Below are 18,332 nucleotides of genomic sequence, written 5' to 3'. Positions count from 1 at the left end.
TTTGTATCACAATCCCATATAATATTTGAAATGTATGATACCATTTTGTTCCTATATTAACTTTCTGATTTTGTTTTTTTAGAAAAGGGAGAAAAAGCGAGGCAGTGCATAATACATTTTAGAAAAAATTTCTGCTCCAAATGGTTAACACTTAAAGGGAAAACTGTCAACCATCAGAAATAATGCATTCCTCAAGTTACCTGGGTAGCTAAAGTAATAATTTACGATAACAGAAGTTGTATAAAGGTGTTCTCATAGCCCACCCCTATGTCTGCCCTGCTTGTCTGAGAGGAAGAGCTTAATTGGCTGCATTACTAAGGGGACTGGGAAATTCTAAATGGCATCTCCCCCGCTGCCTCTCACCCTTCTACTATAGTCGGCACTCCTAGGCAATCCCTTCCTCCAGAAAATGCCCCCGTGTGTCCCCTTTTCAGGTTATTCCCGCTTCTCCTATATGCCTCTTCCACCTCTGCACACTAAAAAAATCTATTCACTAAGAACCTGCAGTGTGCCAGTCCTGTGCTGGTTTTGGGATAGAGAAATCCTTAGCTAAGACTTGTTCCTGCTTTTAAGAGACGTCCTGTCCACGAATGCTGTGGAGCCCCTTGTTCTAAGAAACTCTCATTCTCAGCCTTCCCCACAGCATTTCCCCACCTCTACACTCCAGTTGGAACTTGGTTTCTCTTTAGAGATAATCACTTCATTCAAAAGCCTTTCCTCAGGAAGACTATTCTCCCAGTTCACGGAGGAGGCCATGGAGTCTACGAATGTGTTTCCTACTATCCTTTCCACACCTGACTCACCGTCGTCTTTGAGTTCCGTCAGCTCGGGCTGCTGTAACAAAGTACCACAGGCAGGGGGGCTTTAACAACAGAAACTTATTTCCTCGACATTCTAGAGGTTGGAAGTCTGAGATCAAGGTGTTGGCAGGGGTGGTTTCTTCTGAGTCCTCTCTCCTTGGCTTGTAGATGCTGCCTTCTCTCTGTGTCATTTGGTCGTGTGTGTGTGTGTGTGTGTGTGTGTGTGTGTGTGTGTGTGTACTAATCTCTTATAAGGACACCAGTCCTATTGGATTAGGGCCCACCCCAATTACCTCATTTCACCTTAATTACCTCTATAAAGGCCTTATCTCCAAATATAGTCACATTCTGAGGTACCGGGGGCTAGGACTTCAACATACGAATTTGGGGGACATATTGTAGCCCATAATACCTCCTTTGATGTTGGTGTCATCTGTTTATGCCTGCTTCTCATCTGTATCCCAATCACCTACTGATCTCTAAGACACCCTTCCTTCTCCGTAACCCTAGAGACCAACTTCACATTTTTCCTCTCGAGCCTTCTGTCCCCTTCTTCATTTTCAGTGACAGGACCATCCATATCAAGACTCATGTCCTGTCCTTTCTTTACAGTGTTCTCCATTTCCTCAACCCTGTGAGTAGGTTTTCTGCTTCATCTCAGAAGAGTCATCGGTTCCTTTTCTCCTCTGAGGTCTCTGTCCCTGCTGCCCCACCCTCAGCCCCCTTCTTTCCCTCACGCCTTGCCTCACCCTCCCAGCCACTGAACCTGCTTTTCTTCCTCATCTTCTTGTCCCTAGACCACTCCTAGTTCTCACAGTCTCAGCCCCCTTCCGGTGTCATCCCCTTGTGATGGATTTTACTCATTTCAATTTCCAACTGTCAGTAATCCCTCCCATATGTGTTTTGTCCTCTGTGGCTCCATGGCATTGACGCTGAAACAGGGCTGAAGTTTTCTACCACTGATTCCTGGTTTCTTTAAGTCCCAGCCGCGTGCTGCTCCCAGGCTCTCCTACACTGCTGCTTTACCAGAGCCAGGGCCATCTGATGGGAAGTCCCAGAGCTTGCCTTCTTCTCCACTCTTTCTCAGTATGTTCCTGCTATTGTGTTTCCCTTCCCTTCTATCGTAAAATGTGAATTAGCCTTCTTTTTTCCCCAGGGCTGATCTCCTACCATGTTTTCTCTGCCATAGACACACACACCCCTCTCTTCAAAGGTGGTGTCTGTCTCATAGATCTGTATTCTCTCCCCTGTGGATTTACATTCCTTTCCTGTTGACATGCATGGTCTGGGTGGTTTACCCACTCTAAAACCCCTTTCCCAGACTCTGATAGTTTTCAAGTCTCCATTGAGCAGGGTGTCTGAACCTCGGCATGACTGCCATTTGGGGCCAGATCATTCTTTGTTGTGGGTGCTGTCCTGTGCATGGCAGGATGTTTAGCAGCATCCCTGGCCTTCACCCATAGATACCAGTGGTACCCCTCCCTCAACTTGTGACAACCAAAAATGTCTCCCAACATTGCTGAACGTCCCTCGGGGGGGGGGGGGTCAGAGTCACCCCGGTTGAAAACTGCTGGTGTAGACGTTAAGAGGGCAGACTCTGGTTGATCAACTCTGGCCTACTGCCCTGGGTACATAAAATATCCGGCTACCACTTCAGAATGTAGTCTGCATGTATGGATCATAATACTTGGAGAACAGAAAGAGGTTTGTACTTCAGGTTGATGTGAAGGAGAGATGGTTAGAAACCAAATTAGCAACACTTACATCTGCACATTCACTTATCTTTCCAATTAAATCCTTGTTAAACAACTGCACAGACAATAATGGCCCTTCTGCAAAAGTCCAAGCAAGAGCATTTTATTGAGATTAGTGGAGACTATCAAGGAGGCATTGTTGTTAGCACACTAATTCTCAGTTAACTAACAATAGCGGTGACAGCAATGCAAGAGTGGGGCTCTGGGGTCACACTGCCTGGTGTGCATCTCATCTCTGCCTCTTCCCAGCTGTGTGATGTCTGCACTCCCGTTGAGTCAGTTGCAGAATGGGGACGATAATAGCACCTACCAGATCTGAGGCTGGGTGGGATTAAGCAAGATAATACATCTGAGGCCCTTAGAACAGTGCCTGACACATAGTAGGTGTTCAGTAAATATTAGCTGCCATTATGCTGTTACTTTCCTTTCTCTCCCTTTTATCACCTAACTTCTCACAAAGCATGGGCTTCACTTCCTCTTCTTCCAGTTACTCTTTAACCCTTTGTTTTCTGGCCCCTGTCTTCTACTCTCAAATCAATTTACTTTCTTAGATCTCACCCCTTTTTCAGCTACTTGTCTTGGTGTCTCTACATTTTAACAGTTAATCACCTTTTCCCTTGGCAGCCCCCACTGCTTTGGCTGTTCTGCTTCTTTAGAGGTAAAGAGCGCACTTGTCACTCCTTCTTCAGCCATCTAATTGCAGGCATTTCCCTGGGTTCAACCTCTAGCCCTTCACTGTCCACCCTCTCTGTCCCTCAGATGTCTCTCCAGGCCTTTGTCCTGGGTCTGATCACCTTTCATCTTCCACACACCACCCTCCCCCCATGACTCATGCCCCTGGTGAATGGACCCACCACCCATCCAGGTACCCACAACTGAGACCAGAGAAACCTTCCTGGTTTCCTCTTCTCTTCCTAATTCTCTCTTCTTCTCACCCCAAAACCAACTGAGACCAAGCCCAGTGGATTTCATCTCTTTAATATCTCCTACCTTTAGTACATCTCCTACCTCCACCTATCCCACTGTTTTCGCTTTAATCCCTGCACTGTCATTTGTCGCTCTACCACTGCAATGGTTTATTTTGGTGGCACACTCCTTGGTCAGTGCTCCAGAGGGATTTTTGTTTTCCTTCCTCTCATCAAATTGGTCAAATTATGTTGAATCCATGTCCTAATGTCTCAAATCACTCCATTCCTCTCCACCTCTCCAGCCAGTGGTTTACTAGGTCCTTATTGTATCTTAGATGGATCATCTATTAATTCCTAACTACCTTCTGTCCGAGGTTTCCAGACCCTTCTCCACAGTACCATGAGGGATGCTCTGTCTCCCCTATTCCTTAAGTCCCTTCAGGGCTTCTCCATTGGATAAAGTCCAAGTCAGCAGCCCGCTGCACAGAACTCTGGGCAGTCTGGCCCACTGGCTGTTTCTCCAGCTCCATCTCTTACTGCCTCCCCTCCTCCCTTTGCTCCAGCCACAGAGTGAGGTATTTGTAGTTCAAGAAACTGACCTTGTTTTACACCTCAGTGCCCTTGAGTTTACTACTCACTGCTCCCTCTGCCTGGAGGGCCCTGCCCCGTCCTCTCTGTCTGGGGGACACCTACATATGAGATTCAGCAGAATGTGTCACCTCATCTAAGTGGCCTTCTCCAACATCCACATCCTTTTTCTTCTTGATCCTCTTTCATGGCCGAGCTCTGTGTTTTCCATTTATTTTTGCCTCAAGCTCAGTATCACCTAGTCTTTCACCTTCTACCTCAATGAGTTCTTACCTCTGACTTTCTCATGTTGTCCTTCATTCTCTCAGGCACCTGGCTAAGACCCAGGCATCATCTTGGCCCTCACTTCTTCACCCCCCCATTCCTGGTCCACCAGTTGCTTTCTCGTCAATTCTTCCTCTGAAGTGGCTCTTGATCATCTGCTCTCCATTACCTCTGCCCCCACCCTCATACCTGAGGTTTTCCATGGATCATATTCAAAAATTCTTTGTGAGATAGCTTCAGCTTGTTTACCTTTCAGTCTCATTACCTAAATATTCCTGTACATATTGTAATCCAGCCACACTGGAATCCTTAGTGATCTCTGAGGAGGACCCATGACTTGCTACAATAGTGCCTTTGCAAATCTGCTGTTTCTAATCTGTCTCCACCTATGAAATTTCTAGCCATTCTCCATGGCTCAGCTCCATTGCTTTCTCTTCCATGAAGCTTTCTCCAATGATTCTTATTAGAAGTGACCTCTTTTCTCTGAACCCCTGAATTTTGTACCTATTTGATGGTTCCTACTTATTGTTGGTTTGCATTTCACGATTACTTCCTGTGCAGAGATTAGATTCTGAACTGTTTTAAGGCACAGATTATAAATTACCCATTTTTGTATTGTTTCTCCACTGTAGAACCTAACACAATTTCATGTATATATATACACATATCAGCTTTATTGAGATATATAACTTACATACCCTACCATTCACCCATTTAAAATATACAATTCAGTGGTTTTTAATATATTCAGAGTTGTGCAGCCATCACCACAATCAATTATAGAACATTTCTATCACCCCAAAAAGAAACCCCATACACATGAGCAGTCAATCCCTATTTCCCCCCAAACCCTCAGCCCTACGCAAACATTAATCTATTTTCTGTCTCTATACATTTGCCTATTCTGGACATTTCATATAAACCGAATCATAAAGTATGTGTCCATTTGGGTCTGGCTTATTTCATTTAGGATGTTTTCAAAGTTGATCCAGATTGTAGCGTATATTGGTACTTTATTCTTCTTATGGCTGAATAATGTTCCATGTATGGATAGACCACATTTTGTTTACCCATTAATCAGTTGATGGGTATTTGGGTTGTTTCCACTTTTTAGCTATTACAAATAATGCTGCTATGAACATTCGTGTACGTGTTCTCCTGTGGATATGTTTTCATTTTTTGTGTATATACCTAGGAGTGGACTAGCTAGGTTATATACTCAATGTTTAACATTTTGAGGAACTTCCAAGCTGTTTTTAAAGGCAGCTGTACCATTTTACAATCCCACCAGCAATGTACGAGGGTTCCAATTTCTCCACATCCTTGCCAACACTTGTTCCTTTCTTTTTTATTATAGCCATCCTAGTGGGTGTGAAGTAGCACCTCGTCATGGTTTTGATAACATGACTCTTTTTACCTATTAGATGTTCAACAAATAGGTATTTGTCCAATAAATGATATTTATATGTAATACGAATAAACACACCTCTGAACAGGTTGACTTATAAATTTATTAATTAGCTAGAAAAAATGAACACAAGGCCTATATCATTAGATTCAATTTTTAAAAGTTACTTTTAAACTGTTTTCTCTCTTTTTTAGTTGCTGATGTTATCTAGATGACATTATAAAAGTAGTGATTTGTCATGAAAATTCATGTAGCTTTGCAGGTTTGAATGTATTTTATAGAATAAGTGAAATTACAAGCAAAATTCCAACTTTGATGTTGTTCCTGGTCAAACTCTAAACTGAATGGGACCGTGAAAGGCTAACTCCCGAATCCAGGCAGAACAAATGAATAAAGTAGCATTCCCTAAATGGCCCTTCCTTTGCCTTCTCATTGGAACATGTTAAAAGTCTGAAGCTCCATACACCAGTTCTGTGGTGACTGTTCAGAGACTTGCCCATTTCCTCCAGGGGCAGGCCTGTCTTCAGAAAAGCATTTGATAATACACTTGGGGACATGGGGTGGGGGAAGGGGAGACTTAGAAAAATGCAAGTGCCGAAGTTTCTCCGGTAGAGTTTTCCTCAGTAAACAGTAGACCATGGGAAACATAACAGGTTCTGAAAACTTAATTTTGATGACTCTGGACGTCAGGAAAACAGCCAGCTGAATCAGTTCCCTCCTGGGTTGTGGTTTAGCCTACTTATCTCAAGTCAGAGGTAATGGCCCAACTGCTTTTGCTTGGTTCTAGAGAGTTCTATCTTGGCCAGAACTCATCCATTTAGTCCATCCCTAGATAGACACTTTTATCTGCAGCCCTGAAAACCAGAGTTCCCCTGAAAGTTGCAAATTAAAGGCCCATGATTGGGCCTAAAACTTTGTATAATGTGCAGGTGTCCTCAGAGGAATCCGTGTGGTGGAGTCAGGGTGAAAGGTCATAGTAAGCAGAGTAGCCAGCTTTCTGTATGTATAACATCATCTTGCCTAACTAGTCTCAAATGCGTGATTCTACAGTAGTAGCCAGCTTTCTGTATAACATCACCTTGCCTCACTAGTCTCAAATGCCTAATTCAATAGTAGTAGTCTCTGCAACTAGTTAAGAGGCATATTTGTCTTGAGGATTTCAGGTGTGTGTTTATTTTCCACAACCACAGTCACTCTTATCTGTCTGATGATTTTTCCAAAGCCTGAGAACAGGCCCTTTCAGAACCTCAGTAGGAAAAATACTAACAGTTGGAAACATGTCAGCTGCTTCATGGAGGAAGCACAGCCCAGGCCTGGTTTCCTTGGGCTCAGTGATAACTTGGGCCTCAACAGCCAGAGCTAAGCGTGGTGGTGGGAGCCGTAGAGATGGAGAGTGCCCTGCTTTTCAGAGTTGAAACAGGAGCCCTCTGAGAGAAAGAGATATTGCATGTGGCTTCCCTGATGCCTCAGAGGGCGATATGGATGACACAGCATCAGCCTTTCCATCGCGGGGTGGGAACACTGGCTGTAGGAGCCTCTGCCATCCTCGGCCCCTTGGGAGCCAGCAGACCCCGTTTAAGCATCAGTTGTGGAGTGTGGTGAAGGGAAAGTGATAAAAGCCGAGTGGACGTTGAATTTGTTGGACGGAGAGCACGCTCCGGGACGGCAGCACCAGAGCTAAAAGAACGGGGCCCTGGGAGAGAAACAGCCCAAAGTTGGGGGCGGGGTGAAGCGCTGGTTCCTTAATCTCCTGACCCAGCATCTACTCGCCCCACCTGGATGCGGAGCAAGGACCGCGTGGAGAGGGAACAGCGCGGGTGGGGCTCACCCTCCCATTTGCTTCCTAGACTGTGAGGGGCGGCGCCAGACCAAGAGACCGCGACCCCACGCCACCCCCTCCCGGCCTCCGAGGCGCCCCTCTCGCGCCTCAGGGGCATCACTGCCTACCCCCTCCTCTGTTAAAATAGTGAAACAAACTCTAGAGTGATGTGATGGAAAGCTGGGGGCGGAGAGTCGCTAGCAGTGAGGGGCTATAGGGGAGGGGGCGAAGTGGTCCACGGTGGCCGGCCGGCGAGCGCTGGGCTGACCAAGATCCGGCTCAGCTGCGGCCGCTGAGACCCTTTCCCTGGGGCGGCCCGGCCCATCCCCTGGCCCGGGGCGCCTGCGGAGGGTGTGGGGCAAACCTGGGGCTGCGGTGGGGGTGGGGTGGGGAACTCCACCTCCATCCATCCCGGGATGGAAACTGCGGTCACCCCGCTAAAATCGGGGCGGGGGCTACAGGCGGGTACCGCGATCCCTCCCACCCCCCAGCCCGAGACGCCGCCGCCGCCGCCGCGGCCGCTCAGTAACACGTCCCCAGGAGACTCGCAGGAGCAACACGTGATGTGTCTACTTATCAGGGTGAGAGGGGGAGAGCGAGTCTCCGAGCGTGCGGGCGAGGAAGCGGGGCGGGGGGCCGAGGCGGGGGCCGGGACTACGGCTGGGGCGCCGGGGTCGTCAGCTCCTCGCCCACCTCCCTCCCTGTGGGAGAAGAGGAGGAGGGGAAGTGACTGCGGAGTTGATGAACTTTGCACATCCAGAAACGCCATTTTGATTCCTTTTCCGGAACAAGTTTGCATCTCTCCTCGTTCTCTCCCCGAAGCCCACCGGTCCCCACGGCATCATGCCTGGGAGCCAAGCGCCCTGCCCGGCCGTAAGTACGCGCCCGGAGTTCCGGCTCGCGGGACTCGGGTGGCAGCGAGATGTCTGGGGCTGAGAGGGAGCGACCTTTTAAAGAACTTTTGGGGATGGGGAGGGTGAAGTCTGTGGAGCGCGTTGTACTTTTTTAAACTCGCCGTTTCCCAGAGCGAAGGACCCGAGTGCCCCACGCCGCGCTACGTGCGCTCGGGGCGGTGGGGCCGGCCGGGGATGAGCTGGGCAGCCCTCTCCCCTCGGGCTGCGCGCCGGGCCGCTCCTCCTCCTCCCTCCTCCTCCTCCCCTTCCTCCGCTCCTTTCCCCTTCCCGAGCTGCCGGCTCTGCCAACCAGCTCCCAGCGCGAGCCGCCGCGGTCGCCGCAGCGCCCCGCCGCCAGGACCTGATGCGCATCCATATTAGCCGTCCGAGCGCAGGAATCCGGCCCGACCCGCGCCGCCGCGCCCGCCGCCCAATTTATTTTTAACCAACACCGCCGGGACTCGGATGGTGCACGCACCGCCGGCCAGAAACATCTTCCCAGCGCTGCTCTCCATCTTCCGCCCTCGCTCCCCCGACATCCTCCCCCCCATGTGGGAGGGGAAACTTTTCTCCTACATACTTTCGAGTCCCTCTCGGGCCGAGCAGCGCGGAGATGACGGCGCCCGCCCGCCGCCGCAAGGTATCCGGGGGTGCCCGTTCGGAGTGCCTGCCTGGGGTGCTGGCTCGGGGGTGCCCGCTCGGGGCTGCGCGGTGGGAGCATCCGCCGCGCCCTGCTCTGCGGACTTTGATCCTCCCCGGCGGACGGCGCCGGCTGGGAGGGGGCCGCGGCCACCCTGCGCCCTCGCCCGTTCTGGGCTCGTGGCTGTGGGTCACGCAGACCACTGTCCCGGGTGACCAGGGGAGGAGGGGGCCAGAGCCCTGTCCGCGTATTGTTCCCTTGCCCTTCGGTTGGCCGTGTTTTCGTGGGAGCCATCGGTGTGGAGCGGAGCCTGCATCGCGGGGGGGGGGGGGTCGGCGCCCGGCGCCGTCACGAGCACAGGAAGGAGGCCGGGAGCATCCGAGGCGGGGCCGGCCGCCGGGGCCCGCTTCGCCGCCCAGCTGTGGAGCGCGCTCGGAAACTTTTGTCCGCCGCCCGCTGGACCAATTTTTTGCGAGTTCTGGGGCTTCCCTTCCTCCTCCCATCCCGGCCCCCTGTGCGGAGCTGGGCGGGGGGGGCGGCGTCGAGAGGCTGGGGACCCAGTGCGCCCCCCCCCACCGCCTTGGGCCCGGCCCCCTGCGCCCCCTCCCCGCTCGCGGTCTCTTAGGAAACTGCGACCTTAATGGTTGCTAAGGAGCAGAGGAGGTCCTTCCCGTCGCCGGCCCCCACCCTGGGAAGCGGCGTGTTTTCTGAACCGGGCCGAGGGTCGCGTCGAGGATGTAGTTAGTGACTCGCTCCCCGGCTACCTTCCGGGCCGGGCGAGGCGCGTGAGTGCGGGACGCGGAGGCCGAGCCCGCTTGTTGGCGAGGCTACTTTACTTTTCGGGCGGGGGGAGGCGGGGGCGGCCCCGGAGAGAGAAGAGGCGCTGGGGGCTTGAGGACCCAGGGGTCGCGGGGACCCGCAGGCCGGCGGGCCGGTTGACAGGCGCAGCGTGCAGCTCGCGTCCAGCGGCCGCGGTGCATCCGTGATGGGTTATAAAAGAGGAGGAAAGTATTTCTCCTTGCTCAGCAGATTTGCCCTCCCTCGCTCCTTACTGGTTAGAAGATAGAACGTGAGCCCAGATCCGGACGAGCAGTTCACATTCCATTACGAAATTCTACACGGCTTCAGAGCCAGCAGCAGCACACATTCGGGGCACTTTGGAGTTTTTTTCCTCTTTTTGGGGGGATGGTGATGGTGGTGGAGAACCATAGAAAGAAGGGTGAATAAAAATACAACTTTTTGGTATGCTGAAAAACCTGTCCTAGAGTTTTCATCAGTAGCAGAATTAACCCTCATGCTTGTTTTAGAGTTTAGATTTTAAGCTTAGGCTTTTGAAAGCCAGTGGAAATAAAGTTTGCCTGTTGGATAAGGATGCTGGAAAATAGCGAGGTATTTCTGTCTTGAAGAGGAGACTTGAGGTGATTTCTGCAAAGTCTGGGTTGCTAATGTGCATCCCATATTTTTTGAGATATTTTTTTCTTTTAGACATGCAGTGGTGTGTGCATGCATGTGCTTGTATTCTGAAATAAGTTTAATTGAAGTGGAAGTTGGAGAAAAGGGAACTGCAAAGAAAAGAATGGTTTTTGTTTTGTTTTTTGGGGTGCCCCCGCCACCAGCACCACCCATCCACCTTCACAGCCCTTAAAAGCATCCTCTAGATCTGGTGCTTTTTCTAGTGGGCAGGTATGATTCTAAGACATGTAACCCGGAAGTCTAAGAGGCCAAAGTCTTGGCTGAAACTTTTTTCCTCTTGTTTGCAAACGTTTAGTTCTGTGCTTCCTTCAAGAGTCACAAAGAACTTTTGAAGGAATGGGTTTGAAATTATTCTTCAAATAATTTAAGCAAAGGTGAGCTACTAATTTTAGGGTTTTGTTTGTTTTTGTTTTTTTACCTCTGCCCTTTGGAGGGAGACTTCTGGGTTAGGGCTGATGGATCCTGCTTTGATGTGTTTTGAGCTTTGGTTACACTGATGAATTAAACATTTGAATGGCTTTTATCAAGTTTTAAATGTGTGAAAAAATACCTTCCCTCCTTCACCCCTTTTACAAAAGAAAGGGAGAGAGCCCTTTGATTTAGTTATTTGTTTTGCTTGTGTTCCATTTTCGGTTGTTAATGAACTTGCACTGTTTTATCATTTTTTAAAACTACTGCTAAACTGATTGCATTTTAGGATGTTTTGTTCTTTAAAGAGGACTTGCTGGTTACGTGCTACTCTTAAATGCTGCTGATGCTTACTGTTATATGGTATGTCATTCTCTGGGCTTTTCTAGATACTACTGACTTCTCATCAGAAAATCAGAGTCTAAGCCCTTACGGCAGAGAAGTGTTTATGTGAAGGGGAAGATGGGTCTGACTCAGCTGGCAAGGTGGTTCATCCATTCCTAACTGTTTACGTCATCCAACAAGTGACCTTTTGATTGAAGGGTCTTTTATTTTAAATTTCTTCATGCTGACTCCTGAGGTCTCATTTGCATCTAAGACAGGTACAGAATACTGGAGGAAAATAAAACCTAATGTTGTTAGTTCTGCACCTGATCAACAGCTGTTTATCAGTTACATGCAGTATGTCAGGCAGGAGCCAGGTGCCATTAGGTAGCTTTCATTTTTACTGTTCAATTTTGAATTGCTGTGTTGGTCCACTTCCTACGTCAGTTTAGAAATCATATGCTCAGTTTTCAACATCATTTATTACTTTCAGCAAAGGATATTTCCTGATTAATAAAGTTTTAAACGTCTACTTTTTTAAGGTTTTGTATGGCATAGTAAATATAAGTTGAAGTCCTACAATAATTGGTTAACCATGTTCACTAGAAACAGTCAGAAGTGAATCCTTTTGATGTTTCAATTCATTATCCTTCTGAAAAGTAGGTGATGCTTAAAAGGTCATAGGATAAGGGTTGCTAAGCAGCTAAACAGAAGGATGCTAAAATTAACCAAAGCATTTTTGAAAAGGAGTCCTTCCCTGTTTTACATTATTTACTAGATTTATTTAATTTCTGAGTTCTCCATGTCCTTTGACCCAAAAAGTTAGGATGTTGAGTTTTTGTTTTTATCGTATTTAAGAAATTTCTCTTTCTTTTGTACGGTGTCTTTTAATTGAAGTTCATGCTCTCTGACCAACTCTGGTGTCAGATGGCAGCTTGTCTGGGCAGACTTCTTGTCTGTTACCCGTGTGTTCAGGTTAAACCTTCCCTTCCCTAGGATATATGTGAGTAACATCACTGTATTTCATTTATTAATAATGGAACGTTTAGTTTGTTTTGGAAAATCTACCTAATACACAAAGCAATGTCCTCCTTCACTCCTTTTTAATAGATTTGCATTATAAAGATAAAAATGAAATAATACTATCAATAGGAAGTATGTGATATAGACTCCTGATAACGGACGATAATTTTCTTCCCCTTTTTACTGAGGTTCTCTTAGGCTTTGATAGGGCTTGTCCTTTTCACTTCACTTCTCCATCTCAGTTTATTCAGCCCGTTCTTAATACCTTTTTAAAAATAATTATATTAGGTTTAGAGTATGTTTGAAAGGGCTGACATTTCCCTCACAAATATTAGGGGGAAAATTGTGATTTACATTACATTTCTGCATAAGTATGTTAAAGGATCTTGGAGTTTTTCAGTGAGATAAAATGGTTGAAATCGAACTGAAGCCAATAGTTAGTAACCAGGCAGTCCACTGTAAGTCACAAGTTTCCCTGCTGTAAGGTTACTTGTGTACATCTGTCCTACCGAACAGGCAGATCTGAGCAATATTTTTATATCCAAATATAATTAAGAAATTGGATGGGTTCTTGAAGGGGGTGCAGGGTAAAATGAGCTTTCTCTCCCTCTGACTTAGGAAGTGATTTTTGAGTAGAAATAGACATGGCCCTCTTCAAAAAGCAGGGGTCAGATAGTGATTTCCGTGCCCTGGGGGGCCTCCCCATAAATCAGAAGTAAAAGGTGTACCATATGAAACACAGAGGGAAGCATACTATGTGCTTTCTGAAATGCATCACCTATTTTTATTTCCCCCACTCCAGAAGAGGCAGAATACAGAGAGGAAGACCATCTGCTGTGTTTGCATCAGGACTGAGGGGGAAGAATGAGGAAGATGGGGACTGAGGGGTGGGGGACATTTTTCCTTTTATGTTAGCTATGCTGTGGGATCTAGTGCGCTGGTCTCAGTTTCTCTTGTCACCTTCCCTGGGTGTTGACTACTGGTGTGAAGTCAAGCCAAGTACCTGGAGATTGCGCTCTGACATTGGTTGGTGGCGATGGGGTGGGGTGGACAGGAAGGGAGGCCCCGAGAGGAGGGCGCAGAGAGCTGTTCCTTCCAGCTACTGGTGCATCTGTTTCTGATGGTACTTCAGGATACAGGTGAGCCAGTCAGCCATCTGTAAAGGTGGCTGCCTGTGAATAGGTGCTTCAGACAAAAGAAGTGGGAGAGGGTGGAGACTGTTTGTTCAGTGTGATTCAAGCAAGTAATGCTAAGAGAATTTGAAAGCCTCTGTAAAATCCCCAAGACCGGGTACTGACTGCTCCTGCAGGATTCACCTGAGGCCTTTGAGACATCATGAGGGCGGGTGGGTCCTGATAGGGAGGAGAAAGCCCAATGGAAACTTCACATTCTTTGTCAGCCAGCCAGAACGGCAGAGAAAACGTCTCAGTGGGGGGTAATTAGATAAAGCTTTTAAATGGCTCTGTTTGTTTTTCCCCTGGCCTGCTTGGTATCTCAATCTCTTTTTACCCCCTTTTCAGAGACTGTGGGGTAGGATTGTTACACGAATGTTTGAGACCTTAAATGGTTTAATTACTTTGAAAATTTCCTTTTTCATTAGGGTGTACCTTGGACCAAGTTAACTTCACCCTGCTTTTGTGAAGGCCTTTAACAAAGATTCCAATTTTATCCTCAGAGCAACAGAGTGAGGTTGGGTGGGTATATTAACCCATTTTACAACTGTGCCAATTTCCCACCCAGTGGCTGGTAATAAATCAAGCTTAGGACCCAGAACTCCTAAGCCCAGTCTAGCTCAGTACAACACCTGCTTTTTAAAGTCAGCATGGCCTCAAGACTGAGCATTAAATATACAGTGCCTCATGTGTGTGTGTGTGTGTGTGTGTGTGTGTGTGTGTTTAAAATGAGACTGGATTCTTTTCACAGTACTGTGGTTAAATTTGAAGATGTAAGGCAATTAAAAAAATTTTTTAGCCTTTGGCAGCATTTTCTGTTGATGAAGATGATTATACACATTTTTTTCAGTAGATTTTTCTACATCATGGGGTTGTTGTAAGGATGAAATAAATGGTCCAGAAAGCCAAATCTATATATGGAAGAAAGTGGTATATTTTGAGCTCAGGAAGCTTTGTGGGTGCCCACTCTGGATTTCCTTTCCAGAATTGTGCACCATTACCGTAGACAGAATTTTCCTAGGAGTTTATGTTCAAATCGGGTAAGGCAGCACTTTCTTTTGCTTTGAGTGCCGAGACAAACAACTAGCAAATTATTCTTAGTGAAGTTTACGTAGGACTGGATTCTAAGGACAAGGCAGTGTGCAAGCTTAGATTCCCCCTTAAATGCAGTGGTACTGAGCGGAGGTTTTTGCCTCCAGGGGGCATTTGGCAGTGTCTGGAGACCTTTTCATGGCTTGGCTGGGGGTTGGGGGGTCGGGGTGCTCCTGGCCAGAATGCTGCTGCCCATCCCACAGTGATGGCCCCACAACAAAGGATTACCCAGCCCCGAGTGTCAGTGCAGGATGAGAAAACCCGCTTTAAAAGGTCCTGCAGTTGTGACCTGTGGCGTCTGTACAGGTAGCCTGGGTGGACGCGCAGTATTGCACGTGATATAGTTGGACATCTGAAGTTTCATAAAGCAAGTAGCTCTTATTACATGCCTGTAAGTTACCACGGTTGGCAAGTTCAAAGTTGCACAGAAAATTTGGGGTGGGGAAAAACGTTGTGGCGTTTAAAACGCATTTGAAAACCTCTTAGTAAATAAAAGTCTAGAACTCATCTGCTTCTAAAACAAACCAGATTCGTTGGCACGGAGAGCTGTCTGGTAGGTGGTTCGGCTTTCTGAGTTACTTCTTCAGTCATTTAGGAAGGTTGCTCTGGTGCTGTCAGCTGCTGTCCACCGTCATGTTTTTAACTTCCATGTGGAGTACACCCCTCCCCCCTGCCCTTTTTAAAAACATCTTTAACTAGCCCGTACTCCTTTGACAGTTCATGTTTCTGCACTAGTAGTCCTCCCTTACTTGGTTTTCTCCAGTTTTCACAAAATTCTTACATAGGATCTACCTTCTTTATAGGGCAGTGTTTTGGAGTCTGGTCTTCTGTCCATACATCTTCCCTTGAGAGGGTGGACAGCAGATGGCTGGAAGGGATGGAGAGGGTACCATGGTTATTTTTATGTTCTTGGGACGTCCAAACTTCAAATACACAAAAAAGTGGTTGATTTAAAGTAAAAAAATGTGGCGTACAGATATAAAACTACATTTCCTCAGACCACAGATGTCTTGGATAGTGACAGGAGTGATCTGTTTAGCCACAGGTGCCACTTGTCCTGGTCCCCCCCAGGGCTGTCACACTGGCAGGAGGCGAGGATGAAATCCTGGTGCGGAGAAGAAGGCAGGGAGAGACAGAATGCAGAAAAGGAAGGGCTGGCTGCGAGGTGGGAAGTGATAGTTCCCCCAAAATGACATGGGCTCTCACTTAGCTTCTAGAAACGGGTAACTCGCTTGACGTAGCTTTTTTTCACATCCTAAATCAGTGGACAGACTGTCAGCATCCAGTTCAGATCCATTTTGTGCTGATGGTGCCCAGTGACCTGCTCTGAAGCCACTGTGCCCTCCCATACCTGCTAATAAGAGCCATGGATTCTCGTGCTTTCCTGCTCTCTCCTCTAACCTGTAAACTGGCAGGTAGCTCCTGCTGTCTGTCCCCATGTATATCTTTTTACAAGCTGGGACCTTTGTCACCTGGACACCTGCAGCCACCTCAGAGGCAACTTATAAAGATAAAAGTCATCTCCTCATTTTTAGGTGATCTGAAATTCACCGTCCCCCCAGTCTTGCAGCCAGAAAGTGTGTTGCTGTCTGTGACTTGGGGCTCCCAGCCTCAGCTTCAGTCCCCAGACCCCCCCCCCCCAGTGTCTCAATTCTGACTGATAATTAGCTGTCCCACTGCTGCTGACCTGAGGCTCTCATCATGTCACAAAGGCCTTCTAAGTTAGTTTCCTGCCACCTGTGTCTCCCTATTCCAGCTCATTCTCTGCTCTGCTCAAAAACTAAGCTGTGCATGGCATTTGCCTGCTGAAAACATTGGCTTGGCTCCCTTTTGTCTGCAGGAAGAAACCCAAACTCCTCACCTTGGCACTCGAGGGCCATCATCATCAGCTCTAAACTGTCTTTCTAGTCCCAGCTCTTGCCACTCTCTCTCTTACAACCATTGCTACCCTGGGTAATGGCTCACTGCTCTTTCTTCTGCCTGGATTGTTCATTCTGTTTCCTACCCATCCACTTCTAGCAAACATTTCTTAAATCATTCTTCACGATGCATCTCAAATACCATCTCTTGTAGGGAGAATTAGGTCCTCCACCCAGAATGATGCTTAACCCCTGCCTGTCCAGTCTGTCATAATTTACCTGTTGACATGTTTTCCCTACCATCAAGAATAGGGAGGAACTTTTACTCAGATTTTCTGCCTTCTGTACGTAGCTCAAGATGGCATAGGTGGGCTTATTCGATATGTGTATTGATTGGAGCTGTTTACTAATACAAAAATGAGTTTTTGAAGAGGTGTGGGTTATTTTTAGAGAAGAACACGTAATTTGGAAACTAAGTTCTAAATATCAGTACAAAGGAAGAGAAGGAAACAAAAGTAAACTAACCGTTTTTTAGCCACCCTATCATGCAGAAATCTGTGCTAAGTGCACACTGGTGAGAAAGAACTTTGAGTTACAGACATTTGCTCAGCTTAATTTGCTCTAAATTTAAGAGAAAAAAAAATCTTTGTGAATGCCTGATTGGCACTAAAAGCTGTCACACTCAGGCCCTTACTAATTATAACCACTTTTCATGGCTCTTGGTTTGAAGTTTATATTAAATAGGAGAGATGGGCACAGAGATCAAAGACCAGAATCATTTCAGAGCTCCAATGTGTGGGCCCATTTTCTCTGCTTAGTTAGATTTTTATTTCATTAGTGGTATGAGTTAAGAGGAGTGTCGGTCTGTGTATAATTTAACTTTTCTTTTTTCCCGTTACTCCTTGATTAAAACAAAATACCAAACCAGAAACCTACGGGGTCTGGGTCTGGCTTTCTGTGTGTGTGCAATATATATATTTGATAGAAGTTGATTATAGGTAATGTTTATAGAAAGAATCATTTTCACTGTTTTAGGGGAGCTTCGTTTATGCTGAGACTTTATTGTAAAAAAAAAAAAAAAAAACTTCTGAATATACGTAAACATCTCAAAATCTTTTCTTTCTTTAAAAAGAGGTACATACCATATCTTCAGAATAGGGAAGATAACAGGAAGATGAGGTGAGAGGCGTTTTGTTTATGGACTTTGTATCTTTGGCATTTTGAACCATGTGAAGGGCTTTCTTTTCAAACAGGAATTAAAAACATGTTTTAAGCCATTTTCCTCTTCCACTTTAGGGCTTTTAATTGTTGTTTTGAGGGAAAACTATATAAAACTGTTTAATGAACTTCTCAACAGGTTTCCCATGACTTGGTTAGTTAAACCTATATTAGATTTAGACTGTTCTATGATACTTAAAATTTTAAACCATTTAAAAGGAGGCTAACTCTTACATCTTTGAATTTAATTTGTATTTACATCGTGAAAATAAGGTTTCGGAGAACTATTTGTGGTTCAGGAGTTTAGCAAAGTTTCACAACCCCACCTTTCCTAAACTATTATAGTATCAAAAATTCATATCCTTTTGGAAAAACGCATTTTTCTAACCCAAAATTTGCCAGCCTCATAGTGGTTTTTGTTTGCTTTTTTTTTAACATTTACAGATCTTCATTTGTTGATTTTTCATTTATTCAATAAATATTTTAATATCGACTATGTGAAGCTGTGATAAGGACCAAGGGTACTAGTATGAGAAAGAGACAGTTGCTAGCTGCTTCATAAATGTTGAAAGAGATATATTCAACCTCTGAGTTATTCCATCTGTGCTAAGTGCTAAAAGTTAAGTAGGACAAGAACATATGAAGTGAAGTTTGGCCTCTGTGTCTGTGGGAGGAGTGGAGGATGCTGG

At 46.5% G+C, this 18,332-nt stretch overlaps 1 protein-coding gene across 5 annotated transcripts in view; it reads left to right on the top strand.

Annotated features, from left to right (window-relative positions):
• RREB1 (ras responsive element binding protein 1) overlaps window positions 1-18,332 on the top strand; it is a 165,344-nt gene that overhangs the window by 28,309 nt on the left and 118,703 nt on the right. For 2 of the 5 annotated variants that reach the window (XM_033113653.1, XM_033113647.1), the window contains exon 1: window positions 8,168-8,414. The exons of 1 other annotated variant lie outside the window; for it this stretch is intronic. The gene's annotated coding sequence lies outside the window, so the exon portion shown is untranslated. Of the gene's footprint in view, window positions 1-7,976; window positions 8,123-8,167; window positions 8,415-8,712; window positions 9,075-18,332 lie in introns of those variants that run through there. 2 more of the 5 variants (XM_033113651.1, XM_033113648.1) reach the window with 2 other exon arrangements.

This window comes from Rhinolophus ferrumequinum, chromosome 9 (assembly GCF_004115265.2).
Source record: "Rhinolophus ferrumequinum isolate MPI-CBG mRhiFer1 chromosome 9, mRhiFer1_v1.p, whole genome shotgun sequence".
NCBI classification, from domain to species: Eukaryota; Metazoa; Chordata; class Mammalia; order Chiroptera; family Rhinolophidae; genus Rhinolophus; species Rhinolophus ferrumequinum.
The sequence above is the reverse complement of the archived record's forward strand: the minus strand, read 5'-3'. Positions and strand labels throughout refer to the sequence as shown.